This window comes from Rhamphochromis longiceps, linkage group LG19 (genome assembly GCF_057381845.1).
Source record: "Rhamphochromis longiceps isolate RC_006_pf linkage group LG19, R_longiceps_female_GT1.1, whole genome shotgun sequence".
In the NCBI taxonomy this organism is placed as follows: Eukaryota; Metazoa; Chordata; class Actinopteri; order Cichliformes; family Cichlidae; genus Rhamphochromis; species Rhamphochromis longiceps.
In genome coordinates, this window is record NC_140575.1 from 33,030,800 (window position 1) to 33,051,311 (window position 20,512).

The 20,512-nt window shown below is 39.2% G+C and overlaps 1 long non-coding RNA gene across 1 annotated transcript; it reads left to right on the forward strand.

Moving 5' to 3' along the window:
* The first annotated feature begins 3,799 nt into the window (after positions 1–3,799).
* Positions 3,800–5,533, forward strand: LOC146647216 (uncharacterized). Its single transcript, XR_014908801.1, has 3 exons — positions 3,800–3,929; positions 4,018–4,063; positions 4,475–5,533. It is a non-coding gene; the product is annotated as an uncharacterized LOC146647216 (long non-coding RNA).
* Positions 5,534–20,512: the final 14,979 nt, after the last annotated feature.

A 20,512-nucleotide genomic window follows, 5' to 3' on the forward strand; every position in this document is an offset into this window, starting at 1 on the left:
GCATTCCAACAACGCCCTGTTTTCGTCTCTTGCCCACCGATGCCTTCTTGTTCCAGTAGCCCACTTTTCGTCAGGGTGCCCTGGTTCCTCAACACCTGACGCGGACCTTGTTGATCCGGGCGACGTCCGAGGCGGCATGCCTTCATATTTATCTGTCTCGCTCATGTCTGCGGTAGGCTTGCTTAGCATAGGGGGTCTAGCCTTAGGACCCTTACTGGAACGGCCTAAGCTAAAATGAATAAACATTAAATGAATCAGGAGCGGTTTATAGATGCTGTGCCTAAATTAGACTCAGTGATCAATGAAAGCACTCGGTTATAATTCCCGTGTCTAAAGTTCAGTTTGCACATGTAGGGACACAGGTTTAAGACTTTAAATGCAACATTTAACCACTTAGCTTAAAGCATCATGGGACTCTTTGATAGCCTAAGATAAGATGAAGGTAAATAAACCTGACTCCAAAGACTTCCCTGAAAATTCCAGTGATTCGTCTTGAACAAAACAGACGGAAAACCAGCAGCACTACTCATCGTAATCATGGCTTAAAGCAGAGACAGGCTGCAATTTGGTGTCAGGTTCACCAGGTGGAGCCAAATCATCATCAACACGAGTCATGCATCAAGAGACGAGACGCCGAGTTAATTATTTCAAAGTAAATTGTGTGGTATGCATAGTCAGCATATCTAAAGTGCCATGTAAAGATTTAAAATATAATGCCACATTTGACCTGTGACCTCTCTTTCAAGGTCAATAGAGTAATATGAAGGTCAAAGTGATAATATTGCTATACAAAGCTGGATTGATAACATAAAGGCATATAGAGAATGATACATGGGGATTTTAAAAGTTGCATTGCTTTGGACCCCTGCATTGGCAACATTTAGGAAATGATACTGCTTAATGGGGCTTCTAAATATCACACTATAGTTTGACCTCAGACCTCACTTTTACATTTCAGATGCGCTTTTCTATATATAATCAAAATCAATATGTATCGTAGACTCTTGAGGTCTTAAAGCTCATTCCATATGACCTGTCATATCAAAAGAAATGAGATGCAGGTTATTCAACCAAAACACTTTTTGATGAGAAATATTTAAGGTAAAGAAAAACCAAGCACGCTATGAAAAGTATTGGGAAAACAAACATTTATAAATATAAAGAATAAAATAAATAATAAAGAAATATAAATTACTATTATCATTGATAAAATAAATATAAACAACTGCATTTTTAAGAGTCGTTCAGTTTTCATGTGCTTTTGTCTTATTTCCACTTTCATGTGTTTATTTCATCATTTGTTTTCACTGACAGTAGTCCTCTACATATGTTTCACTGCTTTTTCTTCTGGAGAAAAAAAACAGTACTGGGATGTCAATACATTAAATTTTATTTGAGGTTTTCATTAACGTTTTTTGTTGTTGTTGTTTTTTCACCTGAACCAAGTATTGTAACATTTTCAGGGCAGTAAGATGTTTGCATCAAACACTCAAGTTCCTGCATGTTGCGATGGAACAGACATGCCCACAGGCTAGAACATTCGAGAACAGATCGCTTAGATTTCTAAGAACTTTGGGTGTGTTGTTCAAAACTCTTCTGACATCACCTAAGTCACGAGATATTTGTCTATTTGAATCACCTGATGTGATGTTTCACAACAGGGATGTAACAAACCAGAGATTGAGGGTGGAATTATGAACAAGAATGGACAAAGCAACGTGTTTAGGCGATTCTTTTTGCACTCCCAAGACTAGACGAGAACTTTTCAATCACTACCCTGTCTCACTGTACTCAGATGGTTTAGACATTATTAATTCCAGATTATGAGAAAGAACCAATGCACTTTGGAAAGTGAAAAGGAGCATCTAAAGAAGTGTTGGGCATACAGTACTGTACTGAATATTCATTAATGAATATAATCAGAAGGGCTTTCCACAAAAGCTGTCTAAAATAACTAAAATCAGTCAAACCTACTTCTTCTTCTTTTTTTCACTGTTGATAAACAAAAAATGAACAACCCACAAACCAACATCAACACCGAATAACCAAAGAAAAGTCAGTTGGCCGCACAAAAAGAAAAGTCAGTTAAACTGTAGGATTTGGTGACATCATTCGAACCCAACCCAGCAACGGAAAATAGATTGGTCACATCTATCAAAACCAAAACAAATAACAAAATACAGGTTTAAAACGTCCCATTTAATTAGCTGCAGTGGCTTGAAGGAGGAGTGAGACAGAGAGACACAAAATCAGTTTTCTAGCTTCAGTTCTGGATGTTTTTTCAGGCCACAACTGGAGCCAGACACATCTTGTGTGTACTGGGAGTGGCACACTAATAGTGCTGTGCAAAAATCTTGACAGGCTATAAATTATATTTCCCTAGGAAAATGGTAAACATGTTGGGTGACTTATTTAAGCATGCAATGATACATACAAATACTGTATATAAGTAAAAAAAAAAGAAAGAAAATCCACCAAGACCACATGTACCTCCCTCCTGTCCTCCTCCTCTCTTATATATTGATTATGATTTGAACAACATATTTCAAATTTGGATTCATCACTCAGTAAGACCTGTTGCCACTGATTTTCAGGCACGTTCTTGAGTAATTTGGGACACACCCCAGCCTTTTCTCCCTGTTTCCCTTCCTTAAAATTAGCTGTGTAACAGCCAACTTTACACTGAGACCATTTCATGAGGCTTTATGAGACTTCAGTGAATGTTAGAAGGATTGATTGAAGGACCAGATGCATCTCTTAATTGCTTATTTCTTTACAACATTTTAAAGACATGACTTTCAAATACTGTTGTGGTGTGGATAGTATCAGGCCTGACATTTATTGTTTTGTCCACCCATTTTCCAGTTTTCTCAATTTTAGGGTCAAACTGCAAACATTATGATATTATATGATAAATTTGATAACTCTTTGAAAAATCACCTTATTGTTGCAGTAATTAAGAGTCCTAACAGCATACACAGTAAATAATATAAATAAAAGAAAGAAGAAAAACTGAAACATAAAGACACAAGAGAAGGAACACGTTTCTTGATAAGGACGTGTATAGGATGGGAATGGTAAACTTAAATATGCAAACAGTGAGATGTAATATATAAAATAAATACATGAACGGGATTTTTGTTTTGTTTTTTGTTGGGGAGTTTTGTAGGTTGCCTGTAAAGGTTTTGGTGTGGCTGTTTTGTGTAGACATAAGACCAGATAATCCCTTAACTACCTTTGCTATGCTTGAATGATTCATAGTGTTAAGTGGCCTAACAAACTACAAAATATTCTTCTTAAAATGAGTCTGAAAATTAGAGGAAAAATAAGCTAATCTTCAAAATTAAAAAAAGAAGAAAAAGAAAAAGACAGAGTCAGAAACCCTGGATCACTATTGCTCAAGACCGCTTCCAAGAACGTCTGGCTTCTTGAAAGCAAATTATAAGAAATGAAGGCTGGCCCGAGGCTTTTTCAAACAACTGCACACACACCACAATTTTTGTTTTGCTGTCTTTGTGAGGCCCTTTAGTTAGTCTTTAGGACTAAGGTCTTGCTCTAAGTCTAAGAAAATGACATTTTACTTAAAAGTTGTGCCTTTTACAAAGCAGAAATAGAAATAAATGCTATCTATACTGACCATTTGCAGATAAAAACAACACCATAATATTAAGAAAACTACCATGTAAGTATTCTAATAAAAAAGTTTGAACTGGATTTGGAGTTGTTTTCTCTGCAGCACATTTGGTGCAGAGACGGTGGTTGTATCCGACAGGTTTGGTGTTTTGGAGCAGAACAAAAGCTGACCTGTAATTTTCAGGTTACACCCTGCCCCACACTAAAACATCCTCATTCTTCATCTCAAACTCTGCCCTATAAATACAGCTGTGAAAACAGACGTCAGACACAAATTACTCTGCTTACTGCATCGGGTATGTAACTGGCATTGTTGATTGCTTGTGATGATTGATTGCAGTAAAAGTTTAACACTTAATTTTCTTCTACTTTTGTCTTTTCCAGGTGAGAACGTTTCACTGCACTTGTAAACAAGACAAAATGAGTGACCGTAAGTCTCTGATTCAGATATCTGTTTATATCGAGATCACTGACATGTAGTAATTAGGCTGAAAAACTATGTGCTACTGCTGCATGTATGTTCACTGCACTTGTGCACAGCTCATTTGTTTTATTTGCACTTTTCTACTCTGCAATTAGACAGATGTGCAAATGCAGCTATATGTTGAATTCTTGTTCAAAATCATTTCAGTGTTTGATTTAAGAACAGTGTGCTCTTTATTTAACATAACGTCAGCTCTCTGAGAGGCAGCATTGTCTATACTGTCGTTCTGCAAAATTATTTAACGCATTTGCTTTATATTAAGTCTTCTGCTTCTTATATTATGTCTAGTATTTCTGTTATTATGTCTACTATTTTTTAAGTTACCAATTTTGATTTTTTTTGTTTTTCCAAATACAGCCAAAGCCCAGGTGAGTGAATTAATTTGGCTTCCATTGTTTCACACCTGTGACAAACAGCATAACAAACTTGTTCTAACGAAGTAATCTTCCTCTCTAAAAAGCAAGCTCTGGGAAAAGGATCAGATTGTGAAAGAAAACTTTCACTTGTGTACTTTCTGCTGTTTTGCTTTACTGGTTGATGCTATTTTGACATTTTCTCTTCCTATGGTTGGGATGCCTTTTTTTAATTACTTTATTCCCTCTGAAATGGTAAATTCAAATTTTCTCTTACAAAGTAAGTCGATTCTTCTCATTTGAATCTTTTTGGTTTCTATATAAAATATTTCACAAGTCACACAAAATAAATCTGTTAAGTTTAGTTTTGTTGCCAGGGCTAGGTTTCCATTTCACGCATTAAATGCTGCAGAGGAGTTTGAGTGTCACTGCTCAGACAAAACTGCTTTTGTCTGAGTATCTTTGCAAGTTGTTGTCACATTTCTCTCTGTAGCCCTGAACCCCCTTACTTAGATACAATTTAAATAGCAGTAAAAACTAGCAGAAATGGGCACTCCGTCTTCAACACATCTGTGCTGGCCATGCTGTGCATAAAATCTCAAAGGCACAAAATGCCAAAACAAATCACGGAAGCAGTTGTGACCTCACATTTGGCACATACCATAATTTGTGAGGGTGAGATTTGTGGGGCGTGCCAATTCACAAGAGATCACCGATTCCCATAAAAAACAAGCTTGGTATCCAACCACGGCAAACAATTTTGAGGTTGCTGCAAAGTGAGTTTCAAGAAGCATTTTCATTTTTTTTCTCATGGTTGTTAACAGGGAAAAGGCCAAGAACAAGGGAAAGGAAAAGGCCAAGAACAAGGGAAAGGAAAAGGCCAAGAACACGGACATGGAAAAGGCCAAGAACAAGGGAAAGGAAAAGGCCAAGAACACGGACATGGAAAAGGCCAAGAACAAGGGAAAGGAAAAGCACCACCTCACTAATAAATAATGAATCATTATTCTGTGGTCATTTTTAAGAGATAAAAATGTCTTTAATAAACTAAAATAAAAAACAATGTGTAATTTGTTCATTTAAACATGAGTTTCTAGCAGAGCCCACAGCAGAACATTTATTCAAAACATAAAAGCTTTTACAATAACCATTAACCATTTGCTGATGACTAAAATGACATGACTAAGAAATACAAAGTGCCTTAAGTGAAGGAGTTCTGCATAGCTTCCGCAGATATTAAAAAATGGGATAATCAATATAAATGGGCATCAATGCCAACATGCTTTAAGACAAACATAAATTGTTATGGCAGTATTAAATATAAAAACAATCTTAAGACCAGTTTTGGAAGTTTCTCTATATGGGACGACTTCTTTTTACCTCTTGCTGCTTCATGGAGGCCTCCTTCTTCCAGCTTCCTTATGGCGATTCCTATTGGGCAACATGTTTACATCTTACACACACAAGATTACAAGATTTTGATATATACACCCCAGTTCAGTGAGGATTTGATCATCTGTTTGGGGTCTAGGCAAACATTCACAATGGGGCTCTCCAAACAGCGTTAGGCACCATTACACTGGCTTCCAAATTCAGAAAATCTCAATGCAATACATTTATTTTCTTTTGAAAGATTAGAAAAACAAAGGAAACAGGAAAAAATATCTATTTTCGAAAACTAGACTCTTTGAATTATTATTGTTGTTATTATTATCATATATTCCATTTTTATTTGGTAAATGGCCTGTATTTATATAGCGCTTTACTGGTCCCTAAGGACCCCAAAGCGCTTTACATATCCTGTCATCCACCCATTCACACACACATTCACACACTGGTGATGGCAGCTACATTGTAGCCACAGCCACCCTGGGGCGCACTGACAGAGGCGAGGCTGCCGGACACTGGCGCCACCGGGCCCTCTGACCACCACCAGTAGGCAACGGGTGAAGTGTCTTGCCCAAGGACACAACGACCGAGACTGTCTAAGCCGGGGCTCGAACCGGCAACCTTCCGATTACAAGGCAAACTCCCAACTCTTGAGCCACAATCGATTTACAGACATTTACACAATTTTTTTACAGACATTCATTTATTGTTTTAAACAATACTTTAAAGACTGCACCTTTAGAGCTGATGTAAGTGATTCAAGTTTGTGCCTGTTCACATCGAGCAGACATACCAAGACGTAGCATGAGTCGAACTTCACTCCGTTTAAGTACGCAGCTCTGATGTGTTTCTGTATGGCATTGAAAAGCTATGAGATTGATTTTTTTAACAAAGTATCAGATGCAGCTATGTCCCAGAAAATAAATAACTCATTTAAATCTGTAAAAGTTTTGGCTGCAACCTGCAAAACTCTTTCTCACCTATCATGAAACATATCAGGTGACATTCTTTTGTCTCGTAACACACCAGTCAGCCAGCTTGCACGATGCAAGACATCAGATCTAGTTTTGTATGGATGCATACAGATAAAAGGTGTGCACCAAGTTGTGTATAATTATCGTAAATACCAGACAGGAACTGTTGCTTTCTCTCTGTGAGCTCACTCTTCTCCCCCCCCCCCCCCCACACACACACCAGTTCCAGCATGTTTGAACTGATTATTTTGGAATATGTAGTTGTTTAGAAATGGCTCCAAGAGTCCCAATTTGTGTAAAGCAGCAGTTCTTCTCAAATCGTCACTGAGCTCCTTTGACTATCTTATTCTTAATTAAGTGCTTTTGATAATCACTAACAAGATGTTAACAAGCCTTGACCAAGTTAAAAGGCATTGTCGAACCTTCAGAAGCAAGATTTAACTTATTAAAAGATTTAACTGACTAAATATTACAGTCACACAATGACTATTTACTATTTACAGTCATTTCATTGTTGCAGTCAATCATTACAACCTTAAAATGACCATGACTGTGTGAAAATTTGACAGTAACTGTAAATTTATTATAGTAATATATTCTAGTAATATCCAAGTAAAATTCATGTGTATGTGACTACAACCCTCAGAAAAGCATTCTAAAATACAGTAAGACTCAAGAATTTGGATTATTTATTTACAAACTAAAAAAAAAACAAACAAAAAAACATAAAAACAGCATTAACATCAAACAAGGGATGGCAAAAAGTAAAAAGGGAAGCTACAGTCACAAAAAGCCTGGTTTCCCTCCTTGAATGCCGTCCAATGTCAGAAAAGAAAATGACTGTCACGGCTGCCGAGGCGAGCCGTGTGGAATAAATGAGGATCCAATCGCAGGCAGTCGTAGAGAAGTGAAGGTGATTTATTGAACACAAAAAGAATGTGGACAAACAGCAAACGGGGCTCGAACTAAACTAAACTGGGAAACAACTAAACTACAGAGCACAAACCTGAATGAAAACGAGCAGAGGAGGATGACGATGAACAGCAGGGAGAAGACACGGTGGATACACAGACTGACACTGAGTAATACAGACGAACCGGCAACAGGCAGGAGAACATACAGGGCTTAAATACACACACCAGTAATCAGGGGATGAGAGACAAGAGGGCAACACAGCTGGGAGGAATCTGGGCTGACGGGACAGGGGAAACGTAACCTGATCACACTCACATACGACACGGACCTTCACAATAAAACAGGAAACTCAGACACATGGAACCAGACAAGACATTGAACTAAACAGACAGATTCACAAACAGATGGGGTGACACCATAGACAGACAGATACAGACGCAGACCGAATATAACACAGAACCTAAACAATCATCTAGAAAATGATAACAAACTAAAAGCGCTGGGTCACCGACCCAGGACCATGACAATGACCACAAAATCAAACGCAAAAGAAGTGGTTGGAAGATGTTGTGCAGGAAAGAAGAGGACCAGTTTCCTCCTCCGAGTCCAAAGGCCATTCAAACACATTCACAGTTTCGATCATTTATTGCTCATATCTTAAGAATTCTTTACAGACTAGCAACATGTTAATGTTTACAGTGCGTCTCAAAGCATTTCAAGAAGGTGGCTGTCAGCTGCTTCTAAAAAAGGTATGATGTCTTTGTACCTATTGTTATTTTTTTGGTGACCATTTGTTAACTGGGAGTTATAAGAGAATGGCAACACAATAACTTTGTCTCATTGAAAGCCAAACAAAAGGAATCTGACTCACCTGGATTTACCTCCTATCTTTTACAAAATAAAATAAAAAAAACTTCACAACATAAAAACACTCAGTGCTGGTCTCTTCAAATTTCGTATCCTTTCACTTGTGTTACGCCCCCCCCCCCACCATGGTGGAGGCAAAGGTAGGAAGGAGACAGCAACACTGGACAACCACAATCAATGAAGGAGGAAGACCACAGAACAGTTAAGAATCAGGCCGGATTTATTGGTTGCTTGCCTTGATAGTCAAACTTAACAACAGAAAAGAGGTGGGGGAGGAGGACTGGGCGGTTGATCCAAATCAAAGAAATTAATAAAACAAAAAGAGGTCGATAGCTTCCAGGGCCTAACTCAAACAAAAAATGCAAAACAAAAGGCCTACCTAGCTACTCGACAAAAGGTCAGTGAAAACATACAAGAGTGGCATCAACCGCATAACCTAGTGTGACTAACAGATTAAAACCTGCAACCAGTGTATAGGGTACCCCAGCTTACCTGTCCAGCCTCCCACCACACACAATACAAAGAAGCCTGTTCGCAAATGTTTGTCATAAAGCAGAAGCCAGCAGCCACCAGCTGGCCAGGGAGCTGCTCATTTGTAGTAATCCTCGGAGAGTGATTGGCCAACTGTGCCCAGACCAGCCAATAAACACATGCCAATCAACTTTGAACTGGCCAACAGGTGGAGGCTTGACACCTGAAAGATAAAAAGAACACCAAAAGCAAAGCCACATCTCTTGGCACATAACACTTGGCTAAATGAAATGATTTGGCTTGCATCAGTCACAGGATGACCATTAACCAATGCTCACCCTTGACGGCAGAGCAGGCTGGTTACGAGCCAGGAACATGTTTGCAAAGAGCGACGAACTAAAACAAATGAGCGTGCTGTGTGTGCACTGTACAACAACGCAACAAAACATTCTCTGTCCTTTTATTAACTTTGTATTTATTATTTATTACTTTATTGTTTTGTTCTTATTACTTTATTATTATAGCACTAGGAATAAATAATAAGTGAAGGATTCTGGATCCCCACCACGATAGATACAAACTTGTGGCCACAGTACATACAGTATTCTGGAGAAGGTATAAATGTGACTACCCTACAATCTGAGCAGCAGCAGCCCCTCAACATTTTCCCCACCTGATGACAGTAATATAGTACGATGCAATTCCATATAAGATTCTTGATGAATGCAGGATGTTATTATTCAGCCTGGTTCTATGTGCCCAATTTAACTTTGAACACCCAGTCCCCCTGCTGGGGGACTGCTGGGGGGGGGGACTGCACCCAGACCCAGGTGGTGTTACCCTTTTCCCTGGGTTGGGGAGAGGCAGACCGCCCCGACTCGGCAGCAGCAGGGAGGCCCCATTTTCCAGACCAGCCGCAGAAAATGGGGGTGAGAGAAGACTCCAAACATCCCTCCACCCGCTCATTGTAGTGTTGATGCATGTGTGTTCTAAGGTGCATTTAAAACCCAGGAGGGCATGGAGCTACCTGCCAGAGAGCAGCAGGTAAGCGCATGGTCCCTCCTGCTAGCCCTCAATGTCTACGTGTATTTAACATTGAGAGGTGGGCAACGACGCCAGGGGTGAGGTGTACACCCTGATGGTACTTTGGAGTCCGTGTATCGTGCCCACCCCCAAGATCCTATATGTATGTGTAATGAGAGTGTGAGTAATGTGAATGTCTAAGTTGTGGGATAAAATTGAGGCAGAGGCAGCCAGAAGGGGACAGAGGGGGGGGGGGGGGGGCTTCCCCTGCACCCTGGTGACATACCCCTACTCCAAGGCCCTGCATGTGTGGGTGGTTGTGGTGGAGCAGGAAGAGGGAGGCAGCTGGAGATGGGGAGGGAAGGAAGGGAGGGGCAAGTGACCCCTCCCTGGGGCCAGCTCCCCCGCTGACCCGAGTAGGCACCCCCATACTCCGCGACCCGCCAGGGAAAGGGGGCCCAGGCCCATCCAGACCGGGGCCCAGTGCAGCAGCGCCCCCCGGCCCCACAGAGCCTGGGACAGTCCACCCAACCCCACCACAGAGAAAACTGCACCCACCCCCCCATCCACTCATCTTCCAGACTACATGAGACAATAGACGCCCAGGCTGAGATCTTCCTCCACCTCTCCTGTATCTCCCCCTCCTGCAGAGAGAGCCCCTGAGGAGAGGAAAGCTCCTGCAAGATGTGACAATCTCCCCCACCAGTTGAAGAGCCCCCCAGGTGGCTCGATGCACTGGCGGCACCCTGCTCCAGGGCTGGGCCCCCATACACCCACCCGCCCACAACCCCGGCAACACACCAACCAGGACCCAAGGCCCCGAGGCCCGGCCAGGGCCCCAGCCCAGAGACGGAGCGCCCCCAGAACCTCACGCCCATCCCGGACCCACCCAGGGGCAGCCAGGCTACCAGGTCAGTAACCCACGTCCGTCAGCACAGACCCTCCCCTAGCCCCGCTGCACGCAGCCGCGAGGAAACAGTCACCCGAGAGCCAAAAGAGCCCCCAACCGGACATGACCGCTACCCCGGGTTGAGCCCCCCAAGGAAGATGCCTCCGGGGAACCCCCCAACGCCCTAAGCCTGTCCCTACCCCCACACCAATCACAACAGTGAAGGCGGGACCAAACTATGACCCCCCACCCCCACTAGGTGATGGAGCTGATCAAAGGAGCCCAGAGCAATTGATCTGATGTGGTGGCAGAGGCTGTATCAAGACTAATGTAATCTAATAGATAATTTCTATATTGGTTAGAATTAAGATTATTTTTATTTTTCCAGTTCATGAGGACTGTTTTCTTGGCTATGCATAGGGCAGTGAAAACCATATGGGCTATATTCTTTTCTGAAGTAACATTATCTAAGCTGCCCAACAAACACACTAAGGGGGAAGTTGGAATGTTACATTTCAGACACTTCGATAAGTCTTCACATATCTCGCGCCAAAACTTCTGAACTGGTGGACAGAACCAAAGAGCGTGGATATAATTGTCCGGTGAATTGGTTTGGCAGTGTGAGCAGTTGTTGGTAGACGTAAAGCCCATCTTGAACATCCGATGACCTGTATAGTGCACTCTATGTAATATTTGTGTGGATGCTTTAAGCATCCACACTATTGAGTTCCTGTTTCTCTTTATTCTTTATTATTATTATTATTATTATTATTGTGTGGATGCTTTAAGCATCCACACTATTGAGTTCCTGTTTCTCTTTATTCTTTATTATTATTATTGTGTGGATGCTTTAAGCATCCACACTATTGAGTTCCTGTTTCTCTTTATTCTTTATTATTATTATTATTATTATTATTCTAGTTGCTTCCGTACACTTTTCGCCGTTAAACTACTTCCACAATTTTCAGCCGATTTTCACCGTTCAAATTTTAAACTATTCTGCTATTTTTGCTCTTTCCTGCTACGATTTTTGCTATTTTTAACTATTATACTTTTTAAAATATTCCACTTTTTTCCTTTAATTTGTCCCATTGAAATGAATGGGAAACTTCTGCAATTCTGCTAAAATTTGCTTGTTTTTGAAACTTAACTACTTCCTCATATTTTCACCTAGAACAACCATTCAAATTTTAAAATGTTCACAAATTATTGGGCTATTCAGGTATGATTCAGCTTTTTCAAATCTTCTACTGTTTTACTTTTATGCCTCTTAAAGTTTTGAGTTGCAAAATTGTGATTTTTCACAAAATACATGCGTTGTTATGGTTGCTATGCTCTTGGCTTCCAGTGTGTCACTGAAGGTTTTGCAGTCTTCTCTTCATGTCGGAACAACTGTTTGCTACTTGCTCAATTTTCACTCAACTTCCACAAATTATACATCAAAACGTAGGTATTTTTGCTGGCTTTCAGGAAATGTCACTATCATTGTTGTGGGATTTATAGAATTTTCGCAAATCTCCTCAGACCAACACAATGTCAGAAAACTCTCCATATAAAGTCAATGGAGAGCTTGTTCAAAATCACCGCTGGATTTCTGTAATGAGAGGCATATTCGAATCGTCATATCTCCTTAACGAAGCAAAGTTAAGACATGAGGCTTGTCCCCGAATATCTTCAGACACCCCTGACGCTCACAATTCAAGAATTTCTTTCTCACCTATTACCGTTCTGAAATGAGTTGGACTTGTTTGAGGGTAGGAAATTCGTCCTTCGCTCAGATTTCTTCAGATTTCAAACTGTGGAAATGAACCACTTTTTTCTCTCGTCATAACTTTTTGTTGGATTTCCACAGAGACCTGAAAATTTCCATGATTGTTCACCAAAGCCTGCTGTCTCTTACGGTGAAAGAATGATATCGATACTCCAAATAGATTTCAAGTCACAAAGCGTTGTTTGAGGGCAAGTCAAGGCAGTTTTTGCTTCGCTCTACTCAGTTATGGTGCATTAGAAGTCAAATATCTTCAATAATTGTGTGGATGCTTTAAGCATCCACACTATTGTTTTCCTGTTTCTCTTTATTCTTTATTATTGTGTGGATGCTTAAGCATCCACACTATTGAGTTCCTGTTTCTCTTTATTCTTTATTATTGTGTGGATGCTTTAAGCATCCACACTATTGAGTTCCTCTTGGGACTTCCGTACACTTTTTGGCACTTAACTACTTCCGCAATTTTCAGCCGATTTTCACCGTTCAAATTTTAAAATATTCTGCTATTTCTGCTAATTCCTGCTATGTCTTTTGGTATTTTTCACTATTATACTTTTTAAAATATTAAGCTTAATTTGTCCCATTGAAATGAATGGGAAACTTCTGCAATTCTGCTAAAATTTGCTTGTTTCTGAAACTTAACTACTTCCTCATATTTTCACGTAGAACAACCATTCAAACTTTAAAATGTTCTCAAATTATTGGGCTATTCAGGTATGATTCAGCTTTTTCAAATCTTTTACCGTTTTACCTTTATGCCTCTTAAAGTTTTCAGTTGCAAAATTGTGATTTTTCACAAAATACATGCGTTGTTATGGTTGCTATGCACTTGGCTTCCAGTCTGCCACTGAAGGTTTTGCAGTCTTCTCTTCATGTCCGAACAACTTCTTGCTACTTGCTCAATCTTCACTCAACTTCCACAAATTATACATCAAAACGTAGGTATTTTTGCTGGGTTTCCGAAAATGTCACTATCATTGTTGTGGGATTTATAGAATTTTGGCAAATCTCCTCAGACCAACACAAAGTCGCAAAACTCTCCATAGAAAGTCAATGGAGAGCTTGTTCAAAATCACCGCTTGATTTCTGTAATGAGAGGCATATTCGAATCGTCATATCTCCTCAACGAAGCAAAGTTAAGACATAAGGCTTGTCCCAGTATATCTTCAGACACTCCTGACGCTCACAATTCAAGAATTATTTTCTCACCTATTACCGTTCTGAAATGAGTTAGACTTGTTTGAGGGTAGGAAATTCGTCCTTCGCTCAGATTTCTTCAGATTTCAAACTCTGGAAATGAACCACTTTTTTCTCTCGTCATATCTTTTTAATGGATTTCCACAGAGACCTGAAAATTTCCATGATTGTTCACCAAAGCCTGCTGTCTCTTACGGTGAAAGAATGATATTGATACTCCAAATAGATTTAGAGTTAGAAAGCGTTGTTTGAGGGCAAGTCAAGGCAGTTTTTGCTTTGCTCTACTCAGTTATGGTGCATTAGAAGTCAATTATCTTTAATAATTCATATTTTAATGATAAATTGTCAACACTTTAAGATTCCCCCATCTCTTCTGAACAAAACGGTGTAAGAATGACCGTTCTAGCCCCTACGGTTAGGAAATTATGGTCATTTGTTTGAGGGGAGTCGTCATTATGAGAAATAGACTGCAAAAATCCTGTGTCTCTCTGTGCTGCATGCACCTGTTTTGGCGGGAAAAAGTGCACAGGCTCTCTGATTGGTGGATTCAAATTCAGCAGCTCCAAGGCTGCTTGACTGAGCTAGAAACTTACTTCTGTGTGTGTGTGTGTGTGTGTGTGTGTGTGTGTGTGTGTGTGTGTGAGAGAGAGAGAGAGAGAGAGAGAGAGAGAGAGAGAGAGAGAGAGAGAGAGAGAGAGAGAGAGACTTTTTATGGGATGATCTCATTGTAAGATTCAAATTCAATATATTTAGACTGGTTGACTGAATTGGATCTTGTGTGTGTCTCTCTCTGTGCATGTGTGTTTCCATATGTGTCCATATTTGTGATTGTGTGGCTGTTATATTTTTTTTTTGCCAATTTTTTTCATTTAACAAGTATATTTGAGGGACCCTCAGCATGTTCAGCATTTTTTCAGCTGTCCATTTTGCTTTTCCAATTTTTCTGTTTAAGTTATTACTATTGTGCTAAATCATACTATTTCTGCTATTTTATAAGATTTGTGCTAAATATAGTATTTCTGTCAAATTATAGTATTTGTGCTAAAACATAGTATTGATTTAAAATTACAATATTCATAGTTCATCACAGTGTCTCTGGTAAATCACAGTATTTCTGCTCTGTTGTACTATTTTTCTAAATCATAGTGTTTCTGTAATGCTTAAGTATTTTTGGCTAAATATATTCTTTCTGTTATCTTATACTATTTCTCCTAAATTCTTGTATTTTTGAGAAGTTATCATGTTTCTGGTAAGTTACAATATTTCTGCTAAGTTCTGCTATGCTATTGTATTTCTGCCAAGTATTATGTTTCCTCTAAGATATTGCAGTTCTGCTAAGTTATTCCATTTTAGCAAAGTTCCTTTGCTTCTGCAAAGTTTTTACAATTTCTGCAACTTTTCAGCTTTTTCAGCTAGTTTTTGCATACAGCTTCAGCTTTAAAGCATCCACACTGCATTTTCGCAGGAAATGCAAATCTTTCTAGTTGTGTGGATGCTTTAAGCATCCACACTATTGAGTTCCTGTTTCTCTTTATTCTTTATTATTGGGTGGATGCCGTAGGCATCCACACTATTGAGATCCTGTTTCTCTTTATTGGGTGGATGCCGTAGGCATCCACACTATTGAGATCCTGTTTCTCTTTATTCTTTATCCTTTATTATTCTAGTTGCTCCGTTTCTTTGCCGCTTAACTACTCCCTCAGTTTTCAGCCGATTTTTACCATTCAAACTCTAAACTGTTCTGCTATTTCTGCTTTCGACTGCTATATCTTTTGGTACTTATTACTATTATACTTTTTAAAATATTACACTTTTTTCCTTTAATTTGTCCCATTGAAATGAATGGGAAACTTCTACAATTCTGCTAAAACTTGCTTGTCTTTGAAACTTAACTACTTCCTCATACTTTCACCTAGAAACTCCATTCAAACTTTAAAACGTTCTCAGATGATTGGGCTATTCCTGTGTGATTCAGCTTTTTCATATCTGTTACCGTTTTCATGTAATGACTCTTTAAGTTTTCAGTTACAACTTTGTGATTTTTCAGAAAATACATGTGTTGCTATGGTTGCTATGCAATTAACTCCCACTGCACACTCGTCCGTTCTGAATTTTCTCTTCATGTCTGAACAACTCCTTGCTACTCGCTCAATTTCCACTCAACTTCCACAAATTATACATCAAAACGTAGGTATTTTTGCTGGCTTTAAGACAGTGTCACTATAATTATTGTGAGAGTTACGTTTTTTTCACAATTTGCCTCGAAGTGACACATGGTCTAAAAACTCCCCATTCAAAGTCTATGGGGAGGTTGTGAAACTCAGAGCTGAAATACTGAAACTGAAGGCATTTTCAAATCGTCATATCTCCTTAACGAAGCAAAGTTAAGACATGAGGCTTGTCCCTGTATATCTTCAGACACTCCTGACACTCACAATTCAAGAATTATTTTCTCACCTATTACCGTTCTGAGATGAGTTAGACTTGTTTGAGGGGTGGAAATCTGTCCTCCTCTCATTTTTCAAATTCCGAAAATGAAGCCGTTTCTTCTCTCGTCATATCTCCGCGACGGAGATACAAAGAGCTATGTAAATCGCAGTCAAAGTACACCAAAGTCCGCTGATTCACCCAGTGCAAGAATTATGCTTCTATCCCACCTAGTTTTTGAGTTACACGACGTTTTGTAACTCCAAAAAACGGCGTTTTTCGCGTCTCACCGCGATCTAATTCTGACTCCTCATCACCCTTTTTTTCAAAGCGCCCGCCCCCTTAGAGGTGGCGCGATTGGTAATGACACCGCTCTTCAGACCAGAGGTCGTGGGTTCGATTCCACCTTGGCCCACATGTTTTTTTTTTAACTACAAATTTATACACTATCACAGACCGGTAATTCATATTGATAATTTATTACAATTCTGCAAAGTTTAATGATTTTAGCAGCTTTTCTAATATGGACCTCAGATTCTGGTTAACAGTCTATGGCAGAAATACATACAAGTACACAGCCTGATGAAGCAGACAGAAGCAGTACCTCTGATTGGTTCCGCAGTTTCACCTCTTATCAGCACAAATCTCACCCTCTTCTGCTGTTTTCACCTCTTTTCTGCTAATTTGAGCTTCTGTTCCACAGTGCACTCAGCCTCTTCTGCTGTTTTCATTAGAATTTTAAGCTTTTCCACCTTTTTTCAGTTACGTGAGAACCAGTTTGGCTCAATGAGTAGCTGAAAAATATCAGCCTCTTCTGCTGTTTTAGCAGGATTTCAGAGTTCAGCTTTTTCACTTGTTTTAAGCACAAATTTCAGTTTCTTTACCTCATTTCACAACAAAGTTCTTCCTCTTCACCTCTTTTCTGCTAATTTGAGCTGCTGCTCCACAGTGCACATTTTCCCTCTCATCATATCTTTGCTTGTGACCAGAACTCATTTGGCTCAGAGGGTAGGGCATCTGTCGTGAGACCCGGTGGCAGAGGTTCGAATCCTACCTGTGACAGCTGCTACACATGTTCACTGCTTGCATGCGCTCTGCTTTCTTGACACTCTCCAGTGTGTCATTACACATACAGCCATCTTCAGCAAGCACTTCTGCTTCTACACTTCTTTTCAACTCGGCTTTTTGCTTCTTTACCTCTTTTCAGCAGAAATTATTCCTCTTCACCTCTTTTCTGCTAATTAGAGCTCCTGCTCCACAGTGCACTTAGCCTCTTCTGCTGTTTTCATTAGAATTTTAAGCTTTTCCACCTTTTTTCAGTTACGTGAGAACCAGTTTGGCTCAGTGAGTAGCTGAAAAATATCAGCCTCTACTACTGTTTTAGCAGGATTTCAGAGTTCAGCTTTTTCACTTGTTTTAAGCACAAATTTCAGTTTCTTTACCTCATTTCACAACAAAGTTCTTCCTCTTCACCTCTTTTCTGCTAATTTGAGCTTCTGCTCCACAGTGCACATTTTCTCTCTCATCATATATTTGCTTGAGACCAGAACTCATTTGGCTCAGAGGGTAGGGCAGCTGCCGTGAGACCCGGGGGCAGAGTTTCGAATCCTACCTGTGACAGTTGCTACACATGTTCCCTGCTTGCATGCGCTCTGCTTTCTTGACACTCTCCAGTGTGTCATTACACATACAGCCATCTTCAGCAAGCACTTCTACACCTCTTTTCAACTCATCTTTTTGCTTCTTTACCTCTTTTCAGCAGAACTTCTTCTGATTCACCTCTTTTCTGCTAAATGTTTAGCCTTTTCACCTCTTATTAGCACAATACTAAGCAGCTTCTGCTAATTTCACCAGAATTGTCAGTCTCTCCACCTCTTCTTTGTAAGAATCAGTTTGGTCCAGTAAGGTGAGACGCCGCCTATAGATCAGAAAGGCCAGGTTCGAATCTCGCTCAGGGCAATGTTTTTTGTTTTTTCAACTTTTTCTGCTTTTTTCAGCAGAAATCTTCAGCGTAAGGCATCCACACAGCATTTTCGCAGGAAATGCAATTTTTTCTAGTTATTATTCTAGTTGCTTCCGTACACTTTTCGCCGTTAAACTACTTCCACAATTTTCAGCCGATTTTCACCGTTCAAATTTTAAACTATTCAGCTATTTTTGCTAATTCCTGCTATGATTTTTGCTATTTTTAACTATTATACTTTTTAAAATATTCCACTTTTTTCCTTTAATTTGTCCCATTGAAATGAATGGGAAACTTCAGCAATTCTGCTAAAATTTGCTTGTTTTTGAAACTTAACTACTTCCTCATATTTTCACCTAGAACAACCATTCAAACTTTAAAATGTTCACAAATTATTGGGCTATTCAGGTATGATTCAGCTTTTTCAAATCTTTTACTGTTTTACTTTTATGCCTCTTAAAGTTTTGAGTTGCAAAATTGTGATTTTTCACAAAATACATGTGTTGTTATGGTTGCTATGCTCTTGGCTTCCAGTGTGCCACTGAAGGTTTTGCAATTTTCACTTCATGTCCGAACAACTTCCTGCTACTTGCTCAATTTTCACTCAACTTCCACAAATTATACATCAAAACGTAGGTATTTTTGCTGGCTTTCGGAAAATGTCACCATCATTGTTGTGGGATTTATAGAATTTTTGCAAATCTCCTCAGACTAACACAAGGTCAGAAAACTCTCCATATAAAGTGAATGGAGAGCTTGTTCAAAATCACCGCTGGATTTCTGTAATGAGAGGCATATTCGAATCGTCATATCTCCTTAACGAAGCAAAGTTAAGACATGAGGCTTGTCCCCGAATATCTTCAGACACCCCTGACGCTCACAATTCAAGAATTTCTTTCTCACCTATTACCGTTCTGAAATGAGTTGGACTTGTTTGAGGGTAGGAAATTCGTCCTTCGCTCAGATTTCTTCAGATTTCAAACTGTGGAAATGAACCACTTTTTTCTCTCGTCATAACTTTTTGTTGGATTTCCACAGAGACCTGAAAATTTCCATGATTGTTCACCAAAGCCTGCTGTCTCTTACGGTGAAAGAATGATATCGATACTCCAAATAGATTTCAAGTCACAAAGCGTTGTTTGAGGGCAAGTCAAGGCAGTTTTTGCTTCGCTCTACTCAGTTATGGTGCATTAGAAGTCAAATATCTTTAATAATTCATATTTTAATGATAAATTGTAAACACTGGAAGATTCCCCCATCTCTTCTGAACAAAACGGTGTAAGAATGACCGCTCTAGCCCCTACGGTTTGGAAATTATGGTCATTTGTTTGAGGGGAGTCCTCACTATGAGAAATAGGCTGCAATAATCCTGTGCCTCTCTGTGCTGCGTGTGTAAAAAGAGGCACATGTTTTGGCGGGAAAAAGTACACAGGCTCTCTGATTGGTGGATTCAAATTCAGCAGCTCCCAGGCTGACCTAGAAACTTACTTCTCTCTCCCTGTGCATTTTTTTGCTGATTTTTTCATTTAACAAGTATATTTGAGGGACCCTCAGCATGTTCAGCATTTTTTCAGCTGTCCATTTTGCTTTTCCAATTTTTCTGTTTAACTTATTACTATTGTGCTAAATAATACTATTTCTGCTATTTTATAAGATTTGTGCCTAATATAGTATTTCTGCTAAATTACAATATTTCTGCTTTTTATACTATTTGTGCTAAAACATAGTATTTCTACTAAATGTAGTATTTATGCTTAATCATCCTATTTCTGCTTTTTATAGTATTTGTGCTTAATATAGTATTTCTGCTAAATTTAGTATTTCTGATTAATTATAGTTTTTCTACTAAATCATAGTACAGTATTTCTGCTTTTTATGGGATTTGTGCTAAAACAAAGTATTTCTACTAAATGTAGTATTTGTGCTTAATCATACCATTTCTGCTTTTTATAGGATTTGTGCTTAATATAGTATTTCTGCTAAATTATAGTATTTCTGCCAAATTATAATATTTGTGCTAAAACATAGTCTCAATTTAAAATTACAATATTCATAGTTCATCACAGTGTCTCTGGTAAATCACAATATTTCTGCTCTGTTGTACTATTTTTCTAAATCATAGTGTTTCTGTAATGTTTAAGTATTTTTGGCTAAATATA